The 25,544-nt window shown below is 49.0% G+C and overlaps 2 long non-coding RNA genes across 3 annotated transcripts; both read right to left on the bottom strand.

Annotated features, from left to right (window-relative positions):
* Positions 1-15: 15 nt before the first annotated feature.
* LOC132504772 (uncharacterized) lies at positions 16-13,325 on the bottom strand. Its single transcript, XR_009535077.1, has 4 exons — positions 13,041-13,325; positions 4,079-4,223; positions 1,695-1,934; positions 16-1,088 (listed from the first exon to the last, which is right to left on the bottom strand). It is a non-coding gene; the product is annotated as an uncharacterized LOC132504772 (long non-coding RNA).
* Positions 13,326-16,509: 3,184 nt separating this feature from the next.
* Positions 16,510-25,481, bottom strand: LOC132504770 (uncharacterized). 2 transcript variants are annotated; one of them, XR_009535074.1, is made up of 5 exons: positions 24,094-25,481; positions 18,800-20,877; positions 18,050-18,227; positions 17,623-17,886; positions 16,510-16,806 (listed from the first exon to the last, which is right to left on the bottom strand). It is a non-coding gene; the product is annotated as an uncharacterized LOC132504770 (long non-coding RNA). The 2 variants fall into 2 exon arrangements; XR_009535073.1 differs by having other exon boundaries at positions 17,623-17,785.
* Positions 25,482-25,544: the final 63 nt, after the last annotated feature.

Below are 25,544 nucleotides of genomic sequence, written 5' to 3'. Positions count from 1 at the left end.
TCCTGCAGCCCAACATCTTTCAGGGAACTGAGATGTTCGGAGCCACTGTCCACTCTCCCTTCCAGCCTCCTGTGCCCCGTGCATTCCAGGGACCCAGGTGTCTCCGTCACGCCTGTCCACCACCCTGAAGTTCTGGCCAGCCTTCACACCGGCCGCACCAAGGAGCCCGGCCTCCCGGGTTCCAGCCTATAGTGATGACAACGGCGGGGCGGGGGGCTGAACCCCGGAAGAGGGCTGAAGGGGTCCCCATTTCTGCCAGCCAACCCTGAATAGCACTAGCATCTCTGGCTCACAGAGGCCCCGCCTTCTCCCCCTGCACTTGGCACCCCTCAGGGAGATCACAGCTCCCGGCTCTTTGCAGATAGACTCGTGTGCTCCTCTCTTACCTACCCTGGCCTTTGCTTCCTGTCGTATTTATTTGCCATTTCTTCCTCTTGGCTGGATTCAGGACAAACCCACGGTACTCCGGGGCCTGTGCCTCTTGGGCTCAGTTACAGGGGAAAAAATGACCAGGGAAGATGGTCCACCCCCTCCACGTTACGACGAGCAGCCACCTTCCTGAATGATAGCACCCTCTTCCATGACTTATGCCCTACATCTCTCTCACAACCCACTCCCTTCTCTTAGCTGCATTTCCACCAACACTTCCAATCCAACCAGTCTTGAACTAAATCCGTTCTTTCCACCCCAAACTTCCCCTCCTTCTGTGGGAGGAGCTTGCCTAGTGCCAAAATTGGAAACCAGGAAGGCAGGGCAGGTGAGTTCCCTCTCCTGCTCCTTCAAGTACAACAGGGCACCACGTCCTGCTGGGCACACCTACAGCCTCCAGAGGCTCGTTTCTCCCACGACTCCTGCTTTCTCTTTCCTGAATGAGCACAGCGGAGCCTACCCGGCCTCCTGCTCCCAGCTGCTTCCGTCCAAACACTTTTTCATACCACCAACGGGAACAGCCCTTCCAAAGGATGGATACCAATTCTTTGCTTAACTCTCCCTTCCTTACCTTCAGGCTTAAGTCCAAAGTCCTCAGCACAGCACGATGCCCAGCTTCACATCCTGCTGGTCCGATCCCCTGGAGTCCCGGGCGTTATCTACCTAAAAAAATGGGAAATTCTGTTCCTCCTCCAAGGCGGAACTTACAAGCCACCCGCATCCCGGGGAAAGACTCCTGTCCCCCAGGCAGGCTTCGTGTCATCCTCTCATTCCACGGTTATTATGGCAACGCCACTGTCGTTCGCAGAACGACTATAAGTGAAGGAGTTACTCCTCATTTCTCCCACATATATGCCTCCTCTCAGTGTCCCTATTATGTCCCTAACCTGGGTTTCTGGCCCTGGAACCTCAGAGGCCCCACCCCTTCACAACAGCCAACTGCCCCAACTTCTGTGGGCTCCTTCCCTAAAATGCTCCTGGCCATTTAAACTCCACATTGCCGTCAGTCTCAGATGGGGTACACGCAGTCAATCATCTTCAGGGTCAATGCCCCCCCAAAAAACATCCTACTGGAATCATGTTCATCTCCCCATCCAGCCACCAAAGGTCAATTGTCCTGCCATCCCCTTAATTCACTCAACAAGAGACACATTCTTCTCTCCGTACACTCTGATCCTTAAAATGTCACTCCTTCGAAAGCTAATGCAAGCTGAGCTTTCCTAAGGAGCCCTATCCGGCTGGGGCCAATCACCGTTTCAAGGCACTTACACGCGTAACAACAGAGCGGACATCCATCGACACACGTCAAGCTGCCGGATCAGGCCGGTGCTGATGCGGACATTCCAGCATCCCTCGAGCTGTCCCTTCATAGTTACCCGATGGTTCCTCTCCTCCTGCGCTGAGGCCATCTTATAGAATGTGCACCAACAGCCGCTGAGCCATGAACCACGAAACCCTTGACCATCCGCTAGCCGGTCACGAGGCACCACTGCCTGTTTCCTTACCTGTAACGTAAGAGAGTTGGGCCAGGTGACCTTGAGAGTTTCTTCCAGTTCTGCTATTTTAGGATTCTATCAAAAGTTGTGTTTGTGCTTATGCTTTTACTCCCAAGCTAAGCCATTTCAAAGGATATTTTGATGTTTTAGGGGTCCATAAGGAAGCTGCAAGAGGTCAGTTTAATTTACAATCAGTAAAGGAAACAGATGACGATTTACGGATCCTAGAAGGGCCTCAGGCCAGTGCACATATCAGCACAGCCCTTTCTAGCTATACCCGTGGGTTTGTGTGTCTATTTTCACACGAGTGTGCAGTGCATTTTTGGGTGTGTTCTGCCTCATCATTCAATTTTGGGGGGCAGTGCTCAGATAATAGGGATGTTGGGGGGCTGGGTAAGGAGGTTTGGTTTCTGGTCCTGTCTGTGATACTGCCCGAGTCACCTCTTTTCTCTGTGGCTCCCAAGAGCACCCCAAGATACAACGGTCTAGTTCCTCCGTCCTCTTGCAGCCAGGATGGCTCAGGGGTACACACCTGGCTTCTCGTCTCAGCTCTTCCACTGGCCAGCGGAGAGAGCTCGGAGAGAGTTTTTAACCTTTGAGAGCATCGGCAGCCTCCCCGACCCCAGAGGATGGTTTTAATGATGGAGAGAAATAATGTGGGGCAGGTGTCTGGCCCAGCACCCCCTGCTATAGGAGGTGTTACTGAATGAAAAAATACCCAAATATCAAGACATGCTTAGTCCTTTCGCTTGTTTCCTGCTGCCTGTGTATTTGGTACCTTCTGCTCTGGATGGAGAGTCACCTGGAGAGATCGAGTAAGCAGTGGAGCGAGGAGAGGCCATGTGTGGACCAGCGCAGCGGCACTTGCCACACATCAGCAGCACCTCTCCTGTCTGCTCTGATTCCAAGACCCAGAATGCCGGCAAGCTGGCGTCTGTGCCTCGATTCCCCAGCCCCTCGCCCCGGCTCTCCCACCACCGGCTCCTGGAAAGCGGTCCAGAGACGCTGTCTCTGCCTCTCGCTCTTCACCGGCACTGCCCCACAGGCCTCCACACCATTCCCTCTACACACCGATGGGAGCCAAGGAACCACATCGAAACCACCACCACTGCGGGGCCGCTATCACTGCTATTTGTCAAGTCCTCACAAGTGGCAGGCGTGTCCCCAGTGCTCTGCCTGCACAGTATTATTTAATCTTTGTGATCCCACTATGGAGTTGTACGCATCATCATCACGTTCATTTACAGGTGAGGAAGCCAAGACTTGGAGAGACTGACCCGCGGAAGGCATCACCCAGCATCCTCCTGAATCAGGGTTTGTCCCCAGATCTGGCTGGTTCCAAAGTCTGTGCTCTTAAGTGAGGGAGCCCGCTCTTCTCTGGGTCTCTCTCACCTGTCGGTCCCCCCTCACCCCAAAATGAGGGGAAACAGAAAGGGACTGAAGAGAGAGGAGGCAGCAGACTCAGAGGCAAAGAGGCAGGAACAGAATGAGATGCACGACCAGAAACGGGAAGGGCTGCACCTGCTGAGGCGGCAGATGGGTTGGCGGTGAAGACACCTGTTGCTCGGCAGTGTCCCCAGCCCAGGTGGTTCACCAGGCTCTGGGATGACAGAGAGACAGAAAGAAAGAGAGGGAAAGATGGAGAGAGACAGAGATAGACACAGACACACACACACAGAGAAACAGAGGGAGGGATGGTGAGAGACAGAGACAAAGAGAGACAGAGAATCTCCTACATCCCCCGAAACTTCTGGACCTCAGACTCCCTCCTCCCAGGTTTCCTCTCTACTGCAAACGGGGATTTGAGTTGGTGAATTCTAGCATGAGCTCTGCACTCAGCCCCCGCTACCCACACCCACAAGGCGCCATCTTCTATGGCGTCCCAGGAGAAAGGAGACCAGAATGTGGAGATTCATTTAGAGGAGACATCCAGACCCCCAATGCCAGCTGAATTCAATCCTCAGCTCCTCGGTTGGCTGGGTGCATTTACCCACCCTCCAATCCTGGAGGGAACAGAGTCTTAGCAATGACTCCTGAGAAGGGAGAGATCCAGTCTGGGTGGAGGAGAAGGTGGCTTGAATTCTGGTTGGAAGAAGTGCAAGTTCCAACCATCACAACATGGACCCAGCTTACCTTTCTGGCCTCACCCTCACCTTACTGGCAAGCCGCAGAGCAACCTGCATGTGCCCCGGTCACTCCTTTCTCCCTGACCTCACGCATCCTTCTCCATGTCAGAATGTCCTTTCCCCACCTGGAAGTCTACTCATTCTTCAAGGCAGAGATCAAACACCAGCTTCTCTGTGAATAAAAATAATAAAGTAGCAGTGTAGACCGTAGAAGCGTAGTCTGTGGAAGCCCACGGACTCCACCACCTCATTCCCCCTCTTCTCCCATCACCTTCCAGCTTCTGTTCCCAGGGACTCTCAGTAAGAAAAGGGTCACTTAATAGGTTTCCCAGGGCCCACTTAAGGGTCGGGCGGGATCCAAGGCCCCACGGCCTCATTAGTAATCTTCTCCCCACACTGTGGTACCTAAGGAACTTGATGGTCTCAGAAGGCTGGGGGCTGGAGGGGAACTTGGGACCCTGAACTGGGATATCCTGGGAGATTCTGAAACTTCTGGGCAACGGGGATAGGAAGCCACTGCTCTCAAGTGATAAAGAGATGGTCTGCAGCAAGAGCTGGGGGTAAACTTCAACCGGGGGAATGAACAGCACAAAGCAGGTGGGGAGACAGCTCCCTGGAGAGAAGAGAGGAAAGTTCCTGCTCTCTCCACGTTTCCCCAAAGTTTGAACCAAGGGGTGGCCAGGAGACTGAAGATCTCAGGAAGGACTGACTGGTGCAGTTGGTGAGGGTAAACATCCTCATCCTCACATCACCATCACCACCATCATCATCACATGTTCAGCATCAAAAGTGCTAGACAGGGCTTCCCTGGTGGCGCAGTGGTTGAGAGTCCGCCTGCCGATGCAGGGGACACGGGTTCGTGCCCCGGTCCGGGAAGATCCCGCATGCTGCAGAGCGGCTGGGCCCGTGAGCCATGGCCGCTGAGCCTGCGCGTCCGGAACCTCTGCTCCGCAACGGGAGAGGCCACAACAGTGAGAGGCCCGCATACCGCAAAAAAAATAAATAAATAAATAATGGTAGAGTTGAGTGAATTTTTACAAAGTGATAAAATAGAACATTACCAGAATTCCAAGAACCCTCCTCATTCCCCTTCCTACCACTGCCCTCCCTCTTCCCTAAAGGAAAACAGTATTCTGTTTTTTAGCACGTTATATTAGTTTTGCTTGTCTTTGAACTCTAAAGTACATATTCTTTTTTGTCTGACATCAAAGAAAAACTTAAAGACAAATAGTTAACTATCTGCATGCTGTTTACTTGTACACAATGGAGACCAAAACCATGGGTTGACTTCTAAGTAACTAAAAAAAACCTACCAAAATTTTAATAAAAGAGAGAAAAAGGGGAATTCCCTAGTGGTCCAGTGGTTAGGACTCTGAGCTTCCACCACTGGGGGCCTGGGTTTGATCCTTGGTCAGGAAACTAAGATCCTGCAAGCCAGATGGCATGGCCTGAAAAAAAAATAGAGAGAGAAAGGAAAGAATAAATGCTACAGACAGTCTTGGAACAGTGATTCTTGTTTGCACTTTTGTGTTTCAGGTACACTGATTAGCTGTAAATTAGCAAGGAAGTCAGAACAATCTGTCTTTAGCTGATTGATGAGTGGTATCAGAGAAAACAATTTCAGTGGTTTATAGATTCACCAGAAAACTTGAGAGTTTAGCTGTGGAGAATAAGGACAAGCTATCTTTCTGTAACACCTTACCTGCAATAGAAAATTACCTGGTATGCAAAGATGCAGGAAAATGTGATCCATAATGAGGTGAAAAATCAATCAGAACCAATCCAGAAACAACACAGATGATAGATTTAGTAGACAAGGACGTTACAACAGTTATTGTAACTGTATTCCATATGTTCATGAAGCTAGAGAAAACATAGGACATGTTTAGGAGGAACATGGCATATATAAAAAAAGATGAAAAATGAAACTTGTATAGGAGAAAACAACCATGTCCTAGTAACAAGTACAATGGATGGGATTAACAGATTAGACAATGCAGAAGAGACTCGTGAACTTGAAGATACTGCCATAGAAACTATCCAAAATGAAAAGAAAAAGAAAAGAACTAAATAAATTTTGAAATGTAATAAAAATTAAATCCACAGATCCAAGAAGCTCAACAAACCCCAAGCACAAGAAATATGAAGAAAACAATGAAACAGCTTTAAATCAGTGACAAAAAGAAAATATAAAAATATCTAAATGAAAAGATACATGATACACAGAGTCATAAATATAGGAGTGACAGCCAACTTCTTGTCATAAACAATGCAAGGCTGAAGACAGTGGAGCAACATCTTTAAAGCACACACACAAAAATCTGTACCCAGTGAAAATACCTTTCAAAAAAGATGACAAATTTTAAAAAATTTATGGATGCAAAAAAGCTGAAAGAATTCATTACCTGCAGTAAATCTTCTAAGATGTGTTGCAATTGATGTTGGCAAAAATATTTGTAGAGCAGAAAAAGGCTTAGCCTGACAAATGTACAAAGCTTGTGAAAATATAAGTCAAACCCAGAGCCAATAACTACTCAACAGTGAAAAGCTGAAAGCCTTCCCGCTAAATTCTGGAACAATACAAGGATATCCTCTCTTACCACTTCTATTCAACATTGTATTGGAAGTCTTAGCCACAACAATCAGAAAAGAAAAAGAAATAAAAGGTATCCGAGCTTGAAGGGAAGAGGTAAAATTGCCATTTTATGAAGATGACGTGATACTCTATATAGAAAACCCTAAAGACTCCACACAAAAACTATTAGAACCAATAAATGAATTCACAAGGTAGCAGGATACAAGATTATTACACAGAAATCTGTTGCATTTCTTGATACTAACAATGAGATCTCAGAAAGAGAAAGTAAAAAACAATCCCATTTAAAATTGCATCAAAGAACACCTAGGAATAAACCTGACCAAGGAGGTAAAAGATTTATATGCTGAGAACTATAAAACATTAATAAAGGAAATTAAAGATGATTCAAACAAATGGAAAGATATCTCTTGGATTGAAAGAATTAATATTAATTAATTCTTGTTAAATGGCCATACTACTGAAAGCAATCTACAGATTTAATGCAATCGCTATCAAAATACCCATTACATTTTTCACAGAACTAGAACAAATATCCCTAAAATTTATATGGAACCACAAAAGACTCAGAATTTCCAAAGCAACCTTGAGGAAAAAGAACAAAGCTGGAGGCATAACCCTCCCAGACTTCAGACAGTACTACAAGACTACAGTAATCAAAACAGCATGGTATTGACATAAAACAGACATATAGATCAATGGAACAGACTAGAGAGCCCAGAAATGAACCACACATCTATGGTCAATTAATCTTCAACAAAAGAGGCAAGAATATACAATGGAGGAAAGACACTCTCCTCAGCAAGTGGTATTGGGAAAGCTGGACAGCCTCACGTAAATCAATGAAGTCGGAATACTCCCTCACACCATATACAAAAATAAACTCAAAATGGTTTAAAGACCTAAAAATAAGACATGACACGATAAAACTCCTAGAGGAGAACATAGGCAAAACAGTCTCTGACATAAATCGTAGCAAGTCTCCCAAGACAAAAGAAACAAAAACAAAAATCAACAAATGGGACACAGTCAAACTTAAAAGCTTTTGCACAGTAAAGGACATCATAAACAAAATGAAAAGACAACCCATGGACTGGGAGAAAATATCTACAAAAGATACAACCATCAAGAAGTTACTTTCCGGGCTTCCCTGGTGGCACAGTGGTTGAGAGTCCGCCTGCCGATGCAGGGGACATGGGTTCGTGCCCTGGTCTGGGAAGATCCCACATGCGTCGGAGCGGCTACGCCCGTGAGCCATGGCCGCTGAGCCTGCGCGTCTGGAGCCTGTGCTCCACAACGGGAAAGGCCACAACGGTGAGAGGCCCGCGTACCAGAAAAAAAAAAAAAGTTACTTTCCAAAATATACTGACAGCTCATACAACTCAATATCAAAAACAAGCAAACAAATAATCCAATTAAAGTCTACGGTTATTAATTGCATTATTTATCAGCAGGTACTTTTTGAAAAATATTTCAACCTATCATATGTTATAAAACAGTAGTGTCAACTGTGAACTTCATTGGCTCTTCTGAACTTCATGTTCTTTGAAAATATTCTAACCTGTAGTTGCTCCTTGCTATTCATAGAGGCTAATTCCTCAATCATTTCAAACTTGGCACTGACTTTTCAAACAAATCAATGAACTGAGCAATATTAGCAACAACTGTCAACTCATCAAAAGACAAGGAAAATCACTCAAAACCACTTGTCTTGTTTTAAAATTGACTATTGATGTTGCTATCAATGTCCTCAATTTTTCAAAGACCAAAAAAACTAAAAGTTTTAGAACGTGTTTATTTTCTCTGTACATATTTTTTCAGCTGCCTCTATTAAGATTTAATTCACTCACCATTAGTAAGTGGTTTTCCTTGCCTGGCGAATAAATCGGCCACCCAGAAACTTAGTTAGCTGCAGCCTCTTTTTAACTTTTTATTTTTGTGAAGAAATTCTGGTGTTAAGTTATTCTCTTTAAAACTTTCTAATTTTTCTTACTTATGCTTCCTGTGAATTGGGAACACTGCAATGAGTGTTTAGTCCAGTAAGGTCGATGATATTGTATTTAGCATAGCCATGGTGTCATTACATAATAAACACAATACTTTGACACCTAAATCAATAACAAAATAATCTTTGCTCCACTAAGTCTTAAAAGTATTTAAAATATACTTTTCTTGTTTTACAGACTGGATCTATATCACAGGAGCCACTGGGATATAGTAAGCATGACCACATCCCCGGAGCCACCAGCGATATAGGAAACAGGACTAGGTCCCTGGAGCCGCTTGGGAAATAGGAAACACGACTATATCCTGAGCTGTTTTTTTAAAAAATGTTGCAGTACAGTGATACATATGGCACTCAAAATGCTATTGAGTTATACAGATGTTTTTTGATGGGGTTACTCCTGATAAACCCATCCTAAATTGAAATTATTGCAAGTCGAAAATGTGTTTAATACACCCAACCTACTGAACATCGTAGCTTAGTCTAGCCTACCTTAAACGGGCTCAGAACACTTACATTAGCCTACAGTTGGGCAAAATCATCTAACACAAAGCCTCTTTTATAATAAAGTGCTGAATATCTCATGTAACTGATTGAATACTATTCTGAAAGTGAAAAACAGAAGGGTTGTATGTGTCCAGAATGGTTGTAAGTGTATATTGGTTGCTTACCATCATGACTGCAATTGTGTGGCTGACTGGAGCTGTGGCTTGCCACCACTGCCCAGTCTCATGCTACATGTTGCTACACAGGGAAAAGATCAAAATTCAAAATTCTGCTGAATGTGTATTGATTTCACACCATCGTAAAATCAGAAAATTGTAAGTCAAACCATAGTACGTCAGGGACCATTTGTAACTTACAAATAACATCTTAATTTAGGAACCTCCCTGGTGGTGCAGCAGTTAAGAATCTGCCTGCCAACGCAGGGGACACAGGTTTGATCCCTAGTCCGAGAAGATCCCACATGCCACGGAGCAACTAAGCCTGTGCACCACAACTACTGAGCCTGCGCTCTAGAGCCCGCGAGCCACAACTACTGAGCCTGAGTGCCACAACTATTGAAGCCTGTGCACCTAGAGCCTGCACTCCGCAACAAGAGAAGCCACCGCAGTGAGAAGCCTGAGCACCGCAACAAAGAGTAGTCCCCGCTCGCTCCAACTAGAGAAAGCCCGTGCACAGCAAGAGACCCAACACAGCCAAAAATAAATAAATAAAATTAAAAAAAAATCTTAATTTAAAACAGTCTAGCTTGAATTACTACCAACCTAATTCGACAGTACACAAAAACACTCCTACAATACACCCGCCCCTCCTTTGTGCTATTTTTGTCATACAAATTACATCTTATGAGCCCATCAACACAGGTTTTGTAATTTCCTTATTTGAACATTTTTTAATGGCTTAAACTCTTTGTCTAGAAAATCCAACATCTGGGCTTTCTCGGGACCAGTTTCCATGAACTGCTTTTTTATTTTCTGTGTATGAGCCACACTTTTCTGTTTCTTTGCATGTCTCCCCGCCCCCACTCTTTTTTCATAAAACTGAACATTTTAAATAATACACACCTCTAGTAATCAGATTCCCTTTTCCCTCCTCAGTTTGTTTTTGTCCTTTGTTGTTGTGCTGTTTGTTATTTGCTGATTTTCTTTGACTAATTCTATAAAATCTGTATTCCCATTTTCTTTAAAAAAACCAAAAAACAAAACCCTCCAAACTGTTGGGCTTCCCTGGTGGTGCAGTGGTTGAGAGTCCGTCTGCCGATGCAGGGGACACGGGTTCGTGCCCTGGTCCGGGAAGCTCCCACATGCCGCGGAGCGGCTGGGCCCGTGAGCCATGGCCGCTGAGCCTGCGCGTCCCGAGCCTGTGCTCCGCAACGGAAGAGGCCACAACGGTGAGAGGCCCGCGTACCGCAAAAAAAAAAAAAAAAAAAAAAAGACTCCAAACTGTTGTGCCATATGGCATGTAGGATCTTAGTTCCCTGACCAGGGATTGAACCCACACCCCCTGCCTTGGAAGCTCAGAGTTCTAACCACTGGACTGCCAGGGAAGTCTCTAAAGTCTATTCTTTTTGTGTGAAGTCTCTGCTCAGTTATTTTAGCTTTCAGTTAATGATGGGACAGAGGTTTCCTTACATGCCTTAAACCAATAAGTCTCCCAGGCTTTACCAAGGGGCCCCTGTGTGTTAGGACCACCTTCAATGCCCCAGCAGTCCACCGCTCTGCCTTAGCCGGCATTCCCTATTTGCTCAGCAGCTCAAGGCCAGCCAGATGTGAGCGATTAAAGCTGTCTAAGGATTTTCCTGGGCATATGCACAGTCCTATGCATGGGCATGATCTTCTAGATCCCTGGGAAAATACATCAGATCCTTTCAAAGCCCCACACAGGCTTCTCATTCCCGAAATTTTCCTTGTAAGTTTTGTGGCCAGCCTCTTGTTTGCCCTAACTGCTATCACCTCAGATAGCTATAATGTTAATCAATGGCCACTGATTGTTTCTGACAAATGCCCAGGGCATAGACCTTTACTCTCAGAGTGAGCTCTTAATCAGGGCAAAGAAAGACAATTCCTGTGAATGGCGCTTTCCAAGGCTTCGCCCTACAGGTCAAATACTGACAGTGTTCTAGGGACGAGGCTTTTCGGGAGCTTCAAATCCATTTGGTCCCCTCCGGGGGCAACCAGGCTGCTGGTTTTCACAGCTACTGTGTTTCTGTGGCCATCAGTTTTCAAGGCCGCCACAAAGCTGGGGAGAGGGGGATGGAAATAGTGCAAGTTAAAGTGCCCCAAAGTTCACTGTTCTCATAGATATTCAGCCATTTTCTTGAAAAAAAAAAAACAACTCCAAATTGTTGCAAGCCTTTGGCTAAATTCCAAAGTTCTGGAAAACTATTGATAGATTTTGACAATTTTTGCCAATGTTTTTGTTGCTTTTATGAAAGATTTTCAGAGATCCTTATTTTTCCATTCTGTAAGTGCTCATTCCCTCAAATTCACCCTTGATTCATTAAGTCAAAAAAATTAAAATATTTTGCTTTTGCAAAATTATTGGCAAAAATTTTTTTAAGTTTCTAAATCTGGAGTGGGCCAGTGGGGTTTCTCACACACAGCTGGTGGGGCTGTAACTTTCTGGAATGAAATGTGGTACTTGTCCCTACAACCTGGCCTCTCAAATTTCACGTTTGCCTGGTGGAGCCCTTTGGGTCAGAGACTTTATTAGATTAGAGAGGGAGCACAGTCCTCCCAGCCCGGAGGACAGAGCAAGGGCTTTTGCCAAATGGGTCAAGGTGGAGAGATGCTGGGAAAACGCAACTCCACACTTTGCCGCCAGAGGGTGGGGCTCTGCGCTATTCATGGGGTGGGGTGTGGCGGATTGGAGGCACCTCCTCCAGGGGTCCTCAGGAAGCCCCCAAGGAAGGCTCTGGAAATTTATTAATAGGGTTCATTACTCAACGTCCCCCGCTCCCCCAAACCAGAGACACATCGTGCCCTGTATGCCCACAAGAGCCAAATCACAAAACACCTTTGGCCAGTAGTTTGGCCCTGTGCTCAGAAGATACGGACTCATCTATGATAACATCTATAAAAGTTGGTTAGCACATCCCTTCTTCACATGCCCAGGCTCCACGCTCCTATCAAACATAGCAGCCCGGGACTTTCCTGGTGCCGCAGTGGTTAAGAATCCGCCTGCCAATGCAGGGGACACGGGTTCGAGCCCTGGTCCGAGAAGATCCCGCATGCGGCGGAGCAACTAAGCACGCACGCCACAACTACTGAGCCTGCGCTCTAGAGCCCATGAGCCACAACTACTGAAGCCCGTGAGCCTAGAGCCCGTGCTCCGCAACAAGAGAAGCCACCGCAACGAGAGGCCCGTGCACCGCAATGAAGAGTAGCCCCCACTCAACACAACTAGAGAAAGCCTGCGTGCAGCAACAAAGACCCAACACAGCCATAAACAAATAAATAATTAAAAAAAAACCTTTATGAAACAAACATAGCAGCCCAAGGGAATGGGGAGCCCCCTCTTGTGGGAGGTGCTACTCCTGTTCCCATTTTTCAGATGGGGAAATGGAGACCCCACATTTGAGAAGGGAGCAGTCACATCTCAGCAGAGGCCATGCTGGGGGAGGACGCGAGCCGGGTGTCTGTGCCTGTACTGTCCTCCATTTCACACCCATCCGCCAACACCGGACCTTACCCTGCTTCTCGAGTCAGGGCTGGATGGGGTCAGCCTGCTTTACTCCTGAACTGTGAATGTTCTCCAGCTGGAGGGGCCTCCTTGGGCTCCCAATTCTCCCCCACGCTTCCCAGAGGGACACCGCCACTATCCTCAGCCCCAAGCCCAGTCCATCCTTTCCAGGGGCTCTAGAATTCTCTCCAGGGCAGACTGACCTGGGGGTGACACAGGGGTCTCCTGGACACAGGTCCTGAGTCTGGAACTCTCACCTCCATCTCCGTCTGTCTTAGGGCTGGTCCATGGCATCAGTGAGAAGAGGGTCCACTCCTTTTGAAACTGAGGGCAGTCATCAGATCCATTAAGCTATAACTTGCTTAATAAATAATGAACTGTACTGACGTCAGCATCAAGCTTGCTTTAACTGTTGCTACAAAAAACTTGCATGTCCTCCAAGTGGCCTAAACAAGATGTTTGCCCAAGTTGTTTTTCAGGGACTTGAAGTTGGCAGTGTCTAGCTCGAGCTTGAGCCGGTTAAGACTGGTTGAGACTACTGACCCCCCCCCCCACGTGGGCATGCGCGAGCAGCTGATGTGTGGCCTTCTGACGTCAGAGGGTGGAGAACTCCACCCTCAGAACGTGCTGGAGCCGCCCTTCTCCTTCCATGAAGAAGCCTGTAGCTTAGCTTAACCTGCGCAGAATTACAGTTGCCTCACAGTTTTCTTATCTCCAATCACCTTTCCCCAGGTGACTCCCCACGTGGCAGCTTTATTCCGTAAATATCCTGAGCCCCTCCCCTTCAGGGAGGCGGGTTGAGGTTTGTTCTCCTGTTCTCACCTGGTGGCCTCCTGAATAAACAAACGTTTTCTTTGCTGTGCACCTCACTCCTCACTGTTTGACTTGCTGTGCGTTGGGCAAACAAAACACTCCCCCAAGACCCTTAACTCAGCTCCTGCTTTCCCCAGACTCAAGGGAGCTAGGCTGGGACCCTCTGCTGCAGGGCTGGTACCTGGACAAGCGTCTCCTCAAGCAACAGAATACAAAGAAACTGAAAGGGACTAAAAATAACTGCAGGCATGCGCAAACGGGGCAAATTAGGAACAAGGAGATACAAACAGGCCGCAAACCAACTGCCACTTCTGAGGCGCCTGGAGCAAAAGCAGGGCATGTCCCCTGCACCACCAGGGGGTGGGCAGCCCCCTAAGCCGCCGCCTCCCCGGCAGACCCACCGATCCTCCCCCACCCTCACCCCATTTCAGGAGGCAGCCCACCCTCCTTGGAGAGCACGCAAGGGCACCGGTTACTTGTTTTCACTCCCTCGTGCTGCAGCGCGAATCCCAAGAAAGCTTTGCCGGAATTCCTCTTCCGGCCTCTTAAAAATTTCTGTTGATTAAAGGGTCCAAGGACCCGGGTCGGCATCACAAGTGTCACCAGCAAAAGCCCATTAACAATTCCTGGCAAATAAAAATAGAATAAAGTAATAAAATAAAGTCTTTTTTTCCCCTCTCTGTGCTTAGTCTAGTTTCACTTGCTCACAGGGTGCCGCGGGCAGAGGCCTGGCACCTGGCACTTAGACCAGAGTTCCCCGCGTAAAAGAGTGCAATCTGGAGCCGTGAGCAGCACAGCTGCGACCACCCCTCCCCGCATCCCGCCACTGCAAGAATCCTACAAAGCAGCCCCTACCCTGGCCTTTCGGCTTCTGGGCGAGGGCAGGTACCCTAGACGCCGAGCTCACACCTCTCCATTCTTTGATCAAAGAATAAAGCTCTTCTGTGCTTCTGAACGGAACTTTAGTCTCCTTTTCTTGGCTCCAGTGGACACCGGGCAGAAGGACTCTCGTTGGGGACCAACTCGGGTGGGTGAGTAAAACCAGGGATCCCGGGGGCAGGTCCTGAGGAGGAAGAACCCTTGTGGGTGGCCCTCGTGTGGCTTCAAGGGGCCCTGCCCCTGCCCCCACAATTTGCAGGCACAGGCCAGTCTCTACACGGGAGGGCGAGGTCGTCGTGCCAATGAACTGGCTGCCCCACCCACGGCTCCTGCCACGCAGACCGCGCCTGCTAGTCCCAGCATCCCCCGGCCGCCACCTTCCATCCATACCTTCCCCCGGGGCTCAGCCCGAGGGAACCTGAGCTCAGAACCCCTGGTCGGGACCCAAGCGCTCAGAGCCGGGGATCCAGACCTCAACCCCTCAAACCTTTCTGAGGAAGACGAACAAGGCCCCGGGCAGCGGCAGCCCAGAGGCCCCAACACCAGGGGGCCCACAGCCCAGCACTCACAGCCTGGGACGAGGAGGAGGAGGAGATCAGAATGGGGAGCCCGGCTAAAACCTCTGCTCCCCAGCCTGGGTAGCCCTGGGGACAAAGGTCAGCCTCCGGAACCCAGAGGCCATCCTTCAAACCACATCAAACGTCCCTGGTCTTCAGCCGGTCCCTCCCTTATCGCCTCCCTGAGACCCTTGCTCCCTTCACAGCAGTAATTGTTTTCCATCAAAGTGTTGTCTGCCTCCTCATTAGACTGGTAGCCCACAGGGCGCTCATGACTGGGGGTGTCCCCAGGTCCACACACACAGCGGCCCCGGCCGGGGCGCAACAGTTCCGGGAGGAAAGAACGCGAGTTGGCGGTGCAGTTCCGAGCGCTGCCGCCAGAGGGAAGGGCTGCCCGCACGTTCCCCGGGGACGCGGCGCTCCCACTGCAGCCGGCTTCCCTGCGTGGGCCGGTTTGTCCACGGAGAATCCTGCGCTCTCCTGCCGGGCGCGACGGGCGAGGGTGTTCTCCGCTCAGGAGCCGAGCCGTGGAAGGGGGCGGTCGTGGTCTCAGTGTTGGGCGTGCGGCTTTCCCGTGAAGGCCGTCTTCACTCGAGTCCTTCACCTGTGCCACCACCTGCAAGCGCAGAGCCGCTTTCTCTTCCATCTCAGGCTGGGGCGAGTGTCCGTGCAGGGTTTGGGGGGGTCCTGACGTCTCACTGCTCTCCACTCAGTTTATCCAGCCCTCCTGTTATCAGCCTCACTCCTCATCCCCCCCACACTAGGTCCCTGGGTCCCCCAACCCCCGAGCCCTCTCCTCTGCTCTGCTGCAGGAACTTACGCTCCCGTCCTGTTCGCTCGGCTCAGGCAATGCCCATCAGCACATCCTTGCTCTTCTAACATGGTGTGGACCTCTCCCTTCTGCTTTCAACTCTCTCCCCAGCCCCCACCCTGCCCCCGGCCGAAGGGAGAGGCACGTGGGATCCCTGTTCCCCGACCAGGGACCAAACCTGCGCCCCTTGCAGTGGAAGCATGGAGTCAACCACTGGACCACCAGAAAAGTTCCTGCTTTCAACTCTTTTTATGTTCCCTTTATCCTTAGGGTTTAAGCCTCTTTAAAAAATAATAAATTCCGTGTTGCAGGTTTTCAGGCCGAGTGGAGATAAGCCTGTCACAGGCTGGTTGGTAGGTTTGGGGGAAGGTTAGATGCTGCATCCTGCAGATTCTGCGTGCAAATGATTGTAGTTTTGGCACCATTCTCTGGAGGTGGTGGGATGAAGTAAAAAGAGCAAAGATACCCAAGCTGACACATACACTTAACTATGCAGGAAGTGAACAGAACAACAGATGTGGGGGCTTGTGAAAGGGCAGTTCACACTGCTCTCCTCCCATCCAAAGTTTGTAATTCACTGAGAGACACACACAGAAGTCAGACACACAGACGTGAAAATATCAGCTTTATTAAGAATAACTCTGAATTGGAGGAGTGATCTAGATCTGGGGCCATGTGGGTTGCCCAATACTTTGCACCTGCCAGCCACTGGTGAACTGGAAAGCCACAGGTGTCTTCTGTGAAGGAAAGAAGGACCTAAGGACAGGTTGCCCCGGAGAGACCGGGTGGGGTCTGCTCAGCGTACTCAGCGCCTCCTCCAAACTCACAAATACTGTGAGTCCAGGTGAGCAGGGGGCAAAGAGGGTGGAGAGACCTTCTGTACTTCCTCAGAGGCGTGAAAATCCCTTTCTGGAAACACGAGGAGAGACAAATGTTGCCAATGGCATAAGATTTTTCCAGATCCCAATTTATATCCCAGTGGTGAGACCCATTTTCGGAAATAAAACAATAGAACAGGGGCTTCCCTGGTGGTGCAGTGGTTGAGAGTCCGCCTGCCGATGCAGGGGACACGGGTTCGTGCCCCGGTCCGGGAAGATCCCACATGCCGCGGAGCGGCTGGGCCCGTGAGCCATGGCCGCTGGGCCTGCACGTCCGGAGCCTGTGCTCCGCAATGGGAGAGGCCACAACAGTGAGAGGCCCGCGTACCGCAAAAAAACCACAAAGCCCGAAACAATAGAACGCTTGGCATGTCCTCCTCAGATAATTGGGCATCATGCATGCCAAATATGGTCAATGGAAATTATGGATAGCATATAGTACCACCTTAGTGAAAAAAGGCATATACAGCCGAAGCCACAACTACACTGAAGAGCTGCAGGCCACTGACCTGAAAGTCATTGATTGTGTGCAACAGTGAGCTCAGGGGGAAGAGGGAGTTGTCTTTTCTGAGAAGCAGAAGGTACACATCACAGTGGTGTCTTTAGATCAGCCAGAGTAGGATTATTTACACTGTGAAAATTGGCAAACACTACCAGTCGGGGTTCCGTTCACTCAGAGAGCCAGCTGTTGACACTCAACATCACACCACTGCCTCGCTGCCCCTCAGCTTTACCAGCCTCAGGTACCACCTCCCCCCACAGGAAGCAGTTTCCCCACTCCTGACCAAACCCCAAACCTGCTTCCCCTTCCTCTTTTTCTAAAAAATTAATTAATTAATTAATTTACTTTTGGCTGCTTTGGGTCTTCGTTGCTGCGCGCGGGCTTTCTCCAGTTGCGGCGAGCGGGGGCTACTCTTCATTGCAGTGCATGGGCTTCTCATTGCGGTGGCTTCTCTTGTTGCGGAGCACGGGATCTAGGCGCGCGGGCTTCAGTAGTTGTGGCACACGGGCTGAGTAGTTATGGCACACAGGCTCAGTAGTTGTGGTGCACAGGCTTAGTTGCTCCGCGGCATGTGGGATCTTCCCGGACCAGGGCTCGAACCCGTGTCCTCTGCATTGGCAGGCGGATTCTTAACCACTGTGCCACCAGGGAAGTCCCTCCCCTTCCCCTTGAGAGCACACACACACACACACACCCCAAGCAGGTTCTAGAACTCATCATCCAGGAAGAAGGGATTGCAAATCAGTCATCCATCAGCAGTCGACTGTAGTACCTGCTTCTCCCTCTGGAGGGACACCCGTGGCCTGGCCTCTGTGGGGAGTGGCTTGTGGATTCCTTCCCCCAGGCTCCACGCTGGATGAGGTCCTCAGGGCTGGTGCCTCCAACCACAAATGAAGCTTCTGAGGTGCACTTGTCAGCAAATCTGAGTCTTGCAGCAGATTAAAGCCAGACTAGAAGAAAAGAGTATCTGTCGTGGATCTGCCTCTTCCTTACCCGTGCAAAATTAATATTTCATCTGAATCTCGTTTTCCCCTGAATTAAACATGACGCCTAACTCAACGGACTCAGCCCTGAATTCTACACCATGTGACACTCTGTCTTCAGTTGCTGGATCCTACTCTGTTGTATACTCACCAGAACAGCTCTGTGCCCGGCAACCTGGGGCTGAGGTTTCCTATGTGATTAAGCCATTGTTCTCACAATTATCTGCCTTAGACAGTGATTGATTTGGCTAATATCTCGTTTAAGATCTTTTCATCTATGTTCATGAAACATACTGGACTGAAAATTGTTCCTTTCTCAAAATTTAGTTCTTGGGGTTTTTTGCAACAAGGCTATTCTGGCTTCCAAACACAGGTTCCTATTCTCTGGAATGTGTATAAAATTGCCATTAATATTTTACTAGTGATCAGAAGGATTTACTAATGAGGTCATCTGAGCCTTTCGATTTCTTGGTGGGAAAATTTTAAACTACAGATGAAATTTGTAAATTTTTACAAATTTAAAACTTTTTTAAACTTACAGTTTCAGTAAGTTGTATTTTCCAGAAAGCTGTGCATTTTATCAAATGTATTGGCACAGAATTTTCATATCTTCTTCTTGACTCTGGAATGATGTCTCACTTTATTCCTTTCCTGACGGGCTGAGGCGAGGACAGAGACAGGCGCTGCGGGCAGTGGAGTAGCACAAAGTCCAGGCACAGAGGATGGACCAGCCGCTGGACCCCCTCGTCTGTCTGGAGATTTGGGGCACATGCCCCAAAGATATAAAGGGTCCCAATACCAGGACCTGCGGTTACTGGCTGGGCATTCTGCCGGCAGAAGGATCTGCCATTTGATTGGATGGTTCTGTCAGCCTGGGGTCCCAGAGACAACCTGAGTCACGCTGTGTTTTGAAGACGGGGGCAGGGCAACCATCACACCTTCTGGAAGCTTCCCTGCACCATTTGGGCCCCATTTCTTGCTGCCCAATATCTTTGTTACGCATGCTCACTCCAGGCCCCTGGTGCACCCACACCCCCACCAGCTGCACCCCTACCCTCGTGAGCCAGTTTATAATTACCAGTCACGCCCACCCATCTTGCCTTTTTATGCCAGCCCGGCTGTCTGCACGTCCTCCCTCTCTGGCCTCCAGCTCTGCCCCCTGCCCCTTTTCTTGATGCCCATACACCCATCCTGCCCCACCACCTGAAGACAGATGTCACGGTGGGCCATCTCCTCTGGCTTGGATGGAGTAGGGACCTCTCCAGACAATGGTTGGGACCCTCAGAGCCGCAGCACAGCTGGACATGCCTGTGCTGCCATAGGGCCCAGGCGGCCCCACGGCCTGCGCCCAACATCGGACCCCAGAACACAGAACAGAGCTGACAAGGAATCTGTCATTTCTTTAACCTCAAAACTTAATTTTAGCAAGTGTCCTCCTTCGTGATGACCCACTGTGCATCAGAACCACACTGACCCCACGTTGTCAGCTCCATCTCGGGCCCGCAGTCCCCCTCGCCCCCCGTCCCTGGCCTGAGCTTTAGCCCACTCGCAAGGAATGCACCCCCGCCAGGTAAGCTCCATATGTACCCTTGTCTTCATCCGATATGAAAACTGGAAGAATGCCTTCTGATGGCACAGATGGTTAATGGTCATGAGACCCCTAAGGGGGGGAAAACCCCATTTCCCGTCAGGGCCGCCGAGCATCTCCCCTGGTTGTCAGATTCTAATTTTAGCTTTGGCCCCTGTAAATCCCCCTGTACCCCTTTCAGCAGCACAGAGTTTAGCTGCAAATAAATGCCTCCGGATACTCGTCTGCCTGTACGTAAGTTACCCACAACGCACTTCCTAATTGTGCGTTATGGGGTTGCCTGCTTTGTTTTCGGTCTTAAAGTTTCTTCTCGATTTGGGGGATATTATTCAATATTTGTGCTGCCCAACACCCATCTATGTGTGTTATCTTCAATTTTCAGCATTAGGACACTTATAAGGACTCAGCATTTTTAAACAGTCCCATATGATCATCATTTTAGGCGACTTTCAAGGTGAGCCTGGGGCTGGAGCATCAGGGAGCGTGTCCCTCCAGACAGCACCCAGGGGACGCAGCTATGTGACCTCCATTCTCCACAACAAAATGTATTTGAGAATCAAATGTGAGCCACTCTTCTCTGGTAAGCCTCATGCAACAGAGCCCAGTTCCTGCCACAGGAAATTCCAAAAGGGATTAGGTAAAAGTAAAGAAGTTGTTTTAGACAGCTACACATTGGAGACTGGCCCGAAAAGGAACCTCCATAGCTGGCTGTAAGAAAGAATTTATTACTAAATGGAGCTGGGGGTGGGGTCTGGTGAGGGTACACGTCTGTCCCCTGCCCACCCCCAGCCCCTGCTCCTGAGCCTGGGAAGGGACAAGAAGTGGGTCTTGGGTGGGTGTTATTTGGGGTTGGGGAGGCTCCAGGTCGCCCCGCCTGTAGCCCGGGATGCTCCTCACAGAGCCACAGGCCTGCCTCCCAGGCTCCGGGGCTGCGCTGCCGTGGCAGCCACCTCACACCGCGGGAGGACAGCGGAAGTGAGTGATGTGCCTTGCGGTTGCCCGCAGCGCTGTTTCCTCCAGCTTGGGTAGCTGGGGAAGAACAAGTTGGCTCCAGGTGTTGCTGGAAGGGTGCGGCTCCCCAGCCGGCGCCCTGGCCCTCTGTGCTGTGCGGTTCCTGGAGAGGCACTGAGCCCCAGGGCAGGTCCCCCCAGGGCTTGGAGCAGGTGGTGTGTGGGTCTCAGATGCCCCTCCAGACCTGTCCCCATATCCCCTCGACCCCCTCCCCCTCCATCTTCTGACCCTCAGGGCTGAACCAGTCTACCCCAACCCAATCCTGTCCCGTTCTTATCTGTCCCTGCCCCTCTGTCCCATCTCTTTTCTGTCCCATTATTTCCTTATTCCTGCCCCTCGTCTGTTCTGCTGTATCTCCCTGTCTCTGTCCCTCGGGCCCCCTCCCTATATCTCTCTCTCCCTTCCCGGTGTCCCTCTGGCTTCCTCTCTTGCTGTGTGCCTCTGCCCCTCTTCTCCGTCCTCCTCTCCCCAGCCCCCAACAAGAGGCTGCTTCGACCTTGCTGGAGGCTCTGCAGGCTGTCCTGGGCTTTGGCATCTGGGATGGGAGCGGCAGTGACGGTGGGGACAGGGGCGCCCGGGAGCAGCAGCAGCGGGCACCACGTGGCCAGGCAGGCAGGGCAGCTGGGAGGGTGCGAGCTGTGGGTGGTCAGGGGCCCCGCCCTTTGTCCCCTCCATCCCCACCCTCGCCCCTGTACTCCCCTCTCCATCCCCTCCCCCTTCCACGTGCCCGGTGCCTCACACACAGGTCTGTCACTCTTCACCTGCCCGCAGGCCTGCCGTGTCTTCCGGTCGCTGGCCTCTGGCCCCCCAAGGACTCTTAGATCCAAACAGTTCTCGCCTGAGGAGTGTCAGCGGCACCTTTTTGAGCCCAAGCCAAGCTCCACTGCTGACCGCACCCCTGGCCCGAGCCACGTCCTGTCCACTGTCACGCCCGCCCCACCACTCTACAAGGGCCCTGCCCCCCAGGACAAAGCCATGCCCTATCACAGCAGGCCACGCCCCTAAACCAGGGCCACACCTCTATTTGTCGAGCAGTCCTGCCCCAGAATGGAGCCCCCAACGCCCTTGTGTTTGGAGTTTTGGGGCTCTCCAGTGTTAGGATCCCAGAGCCCTGCACAGCTCTCTCCTGTTCACACTGCCCTGACTTCTAGCTCCTCAGCCTTCCTGAATTCTCACCTCGGGGAGGCCACCCAGCTCTGCTTCGGGTGCTCTTCCCTGCACTGTGGCCTCGGGGCCACTTTGTTTCTCCTCTCTCAGGGATCACTGTCCTGCCTGATGTCCAGTGTCAGAACGCCATGGTTTCATCTGTTTTGCCCAATTTTTCAGTTATGTAGTCAGGAGAGTAAATCTGCTTCCTGTTACTCCATCATGGTTAAACATGGACGATGAGGCATCTGCTTGCTATCTTTAGGGTGACTGCCTCTTTAGAGAAGCCTTCGAAAATTTATCTTTGATATTCTTAAATTTCACTTTAATGACATGGACATCTCAGTATCTTTCCTGTTTGGAGCTCCAACTGTTCTTTTAATTTGACATCATATTGGGTTTTTCACTTATATAAAATGGTCACTCCCCTCCCTCCGTGTAGCTCCTCCCCTTCATTTGTGGGTGTCTTGCTGAAATCTCTACTTCTCACCTTTTCACATCACATTTTCTTTACTCTCTCTAAAGCCTTCTGCAAAAGCTCTTTGCTACACAGTGTCTCCCACTCATTAACCACTGGCTCATCTAATATACTGAATTTTTATTGTTGATACTAAGTATTTCGCTTCTTTTGAACTGTTTACCTCCACATCGCTTTACCAATACACTTTTTTCTTTGAGGATATTTATTTAGCACAGGTGGTTCTGTTTGTCTTTCTTCTGTGGCTGAAGTCCTCAGGGTTTTTTTGTTTTTTTTTTGCCAGAACTCACTTTCTCCTGGGAGTTCCTGCACTTTTGACCGGAGGAAAGGCCAGTCCTAGCCCCGCTTCTCAGTGTGAGTTTATGGAGGACACAGCTGCCTCAGCAGGAACACAGCCAAGCAGGGATAGACCACCTGAGCCTGTCAACCCCTCCCCGACATCGTGCTACAAAAGGACTCCACTTCTTTAAAATCATCACTAAAATATCAAACTTCTTCTGACACAGGTCTCAACACCCTATATTTGTTTCATCTACTCCCCCCACAGGATTGGGGGTTCAGTGCTGGCTTTCCCCTCCCACTGATCAATCAGTCAGGCAGATTCCCCTGGGCTAACGTGTGGAGAGAACATTTGCGAAGGTGCGCTCGGCAGATGCCATGCTATTTGCACCAGTTTCTTCACTGTCCCGACTCCACATCTTCCTCCACTGAGCACAGCCGTCCCTTCTTCCCTTGGAGGATTCCTGACACTGTTTCCACTCCATACCCTTTGCTCACAAGTCAGCATTCAATGGCAGTTCACCAATCCGGCAGGAACTACAAGGGGGTTGACTTCTTTAATGTGAAAGAAAATTTATTTTTTTTGTTATAATTACCACTGTGGCGACTGGGGAGGGTTACTTTTTTCTTTGTGGCCTTCATATAACTTAATTTGGGGAACACTGTGACGCTGTCATTGTCATGTTTCCCCTCTTTACAGGGATTAGGTGGGGGACTTCCCTGGTGGCGCAGTGGTTAAGAATCCACCTGCCAACACAGGAGGCACAGACTCGAGCCCTGGTCAGGGAAGATCCCACATGCCGCGGAGTAACTAAGCCCGTACGCCACAACTATTGAGTCTGCGCTCTAGAGCCCACAAGCCCCAACTACTGAGCCCACGTGCCACAACTACTGAAGCCCGTGCGCCTAGAGCCTGTGCTCCGCAACAAGAGAAGCCACAGCAATGAGAAGCCTGTGCACCGCAACGAAGAGTAGCCCCCGCTCGCTGCAACTAGAAAAAGCCTGCACGCATCAACGAAGACCCAACACAGCCAAAAATAAAAACAAATGAAATTTAAAATATATATTAAAAAAACAACTAAGTGCATAGTCCACACCATCAAATGTCATAATTCCTCACTGTTGTGCCATAAACCCAGCCAGCACCCCCCATTCCCCGTGCTGAGTGCTCTTACATTTTATACTGCAAGGTCTTAACTATATCCTTCACTCACTAACATTTGTGCTGTTAACTGACTATTTTAAATTTGCTGAAAGGATAACTTGAAAACTTAAAAAATTTTTTTATCAAATCAAACTCACCGTTATACTTAACCTCAAAGAAAGCTCACCTCTGTGACAGTGTGATGGTTAAGATGCATCCCAAATTCAGGAATGTAAAAAACAATTCGCCTGAGAAAATATGAAAGGTTTACACACATCAGTTCTTTATTGAAGAGGCAGTCCAGACCTATTTATATGTGTCAGATGCATTTATATATGCAGAACGGTAGGATGACAACATATGTAATGGCCCTGTCACCTTTTCAAATATTTACTGAAAATATACTTTATACTAAGCTTTACGGTCAGTGTAGGAAATCTTCGTAGTTGCCATTAAAGCTAAGAGTATTTCCTGCACAAAAATTATGCAAAATCTACCAGTTAATTCCTGTTATGCAGCATACTCATATACATCTAGAAAAATATGGCAAGAGTGCTGAGCGACAAAAATGGTAGACACTTGTGATTTTTAACAACATTTTATGTAAGTGTAATATACATGCAGAAAAACACACAAAGCTTGAGTGCACAGAACACTCAGATATTCAGCACCTAGATTTAGAAACCAATTATTACCAGCACCAGATGAATGCTCCTTGTCAGCCTTGGCCAAGGCTAACCGCTATCCTGATTTCTAACTGCATAGCCAAGTTTTACCTGTTCTTGTACTTTACCTGTTTGCTTTTGTGTCTAGATTCCTTCATTTAACATTCTTTATGAAATTGAGCTGCTATTGCCTGTGCTTACTACCCATTCTCCTTGCCTTAGAGTGTTCTGTGGTGGAAACACACCACTGACGTTCAAAGTTCTACTGCATAGGTGCCTTCAGAGTTGTTTTTTGAAGTTTTAGGTCATGAAAATTCTAGGACATGTCCCTTGGTGGACATATACATGCACAGTGGACACATTCATGCATGTCTGCTAGGTTTGGGTTTGTTAAAAGGGTACAAACACAGGTTTGCTCTAAGTGCCAGCTTTCCAAAATGGTTCTATCAAAGGGCAATACCAACAGGAGTGTAGGCAAGTTCCTGTTACGTTCTTGCCAAATCTTGCTCTTTCATGCTTTTCATTTTAACCATTTCAGAGGGTGGCAGTAGTGCCACACAGGGTTTTAAATCCGCCTTTTCCAAGATTATTAATAAAATTAACATACCTTTTCATGTTTACTGGCCATGTGGATAGCCTCTTTTACGAAGTGGACGTCCAAGTCTTTTGCGCATTTTTTTTTTCCTTGTAGATTTGTAGGTGTTTTTATTTTAGATCAGGGGTCAGCAACTATGGCCTGCTGGCCAAATCCTGTCCTCCCCCAGTATCTGTGAATAAAGTCTTATTGGGACATAGCCACGTTCATTCGTTTTTGTCTTATTTATGGCTTTCACACTACGACAGCAAAGTTGAGTAGTCGTGAGTGAAACTGTGTAGCCCACAAAGCCATATATATATATATATATATATATATATACACACACACACACACATATATATTTTTTGGTGGTACGCAGGCCTCTCACTGTTGTGG

This window comes from Lagenorhynchus albirostris, chromosome 15 (genome assembly GCF_949774975.1).
Source record: "Lagenorhynchus albirostris chromosome 15, mLagAlb1.1, whole genome shotgun sequence".
Taxonomy (NCBI): Eukaryota; Metazoa; Chordata; class Mammalia; order Artiodactyla; family Delphinidae; genus Lagenorhynchus; species Lagenorhynchus albirostris.
This window is presented reverse-complemented; position numbering and strand designations above follow the sequence as displayed.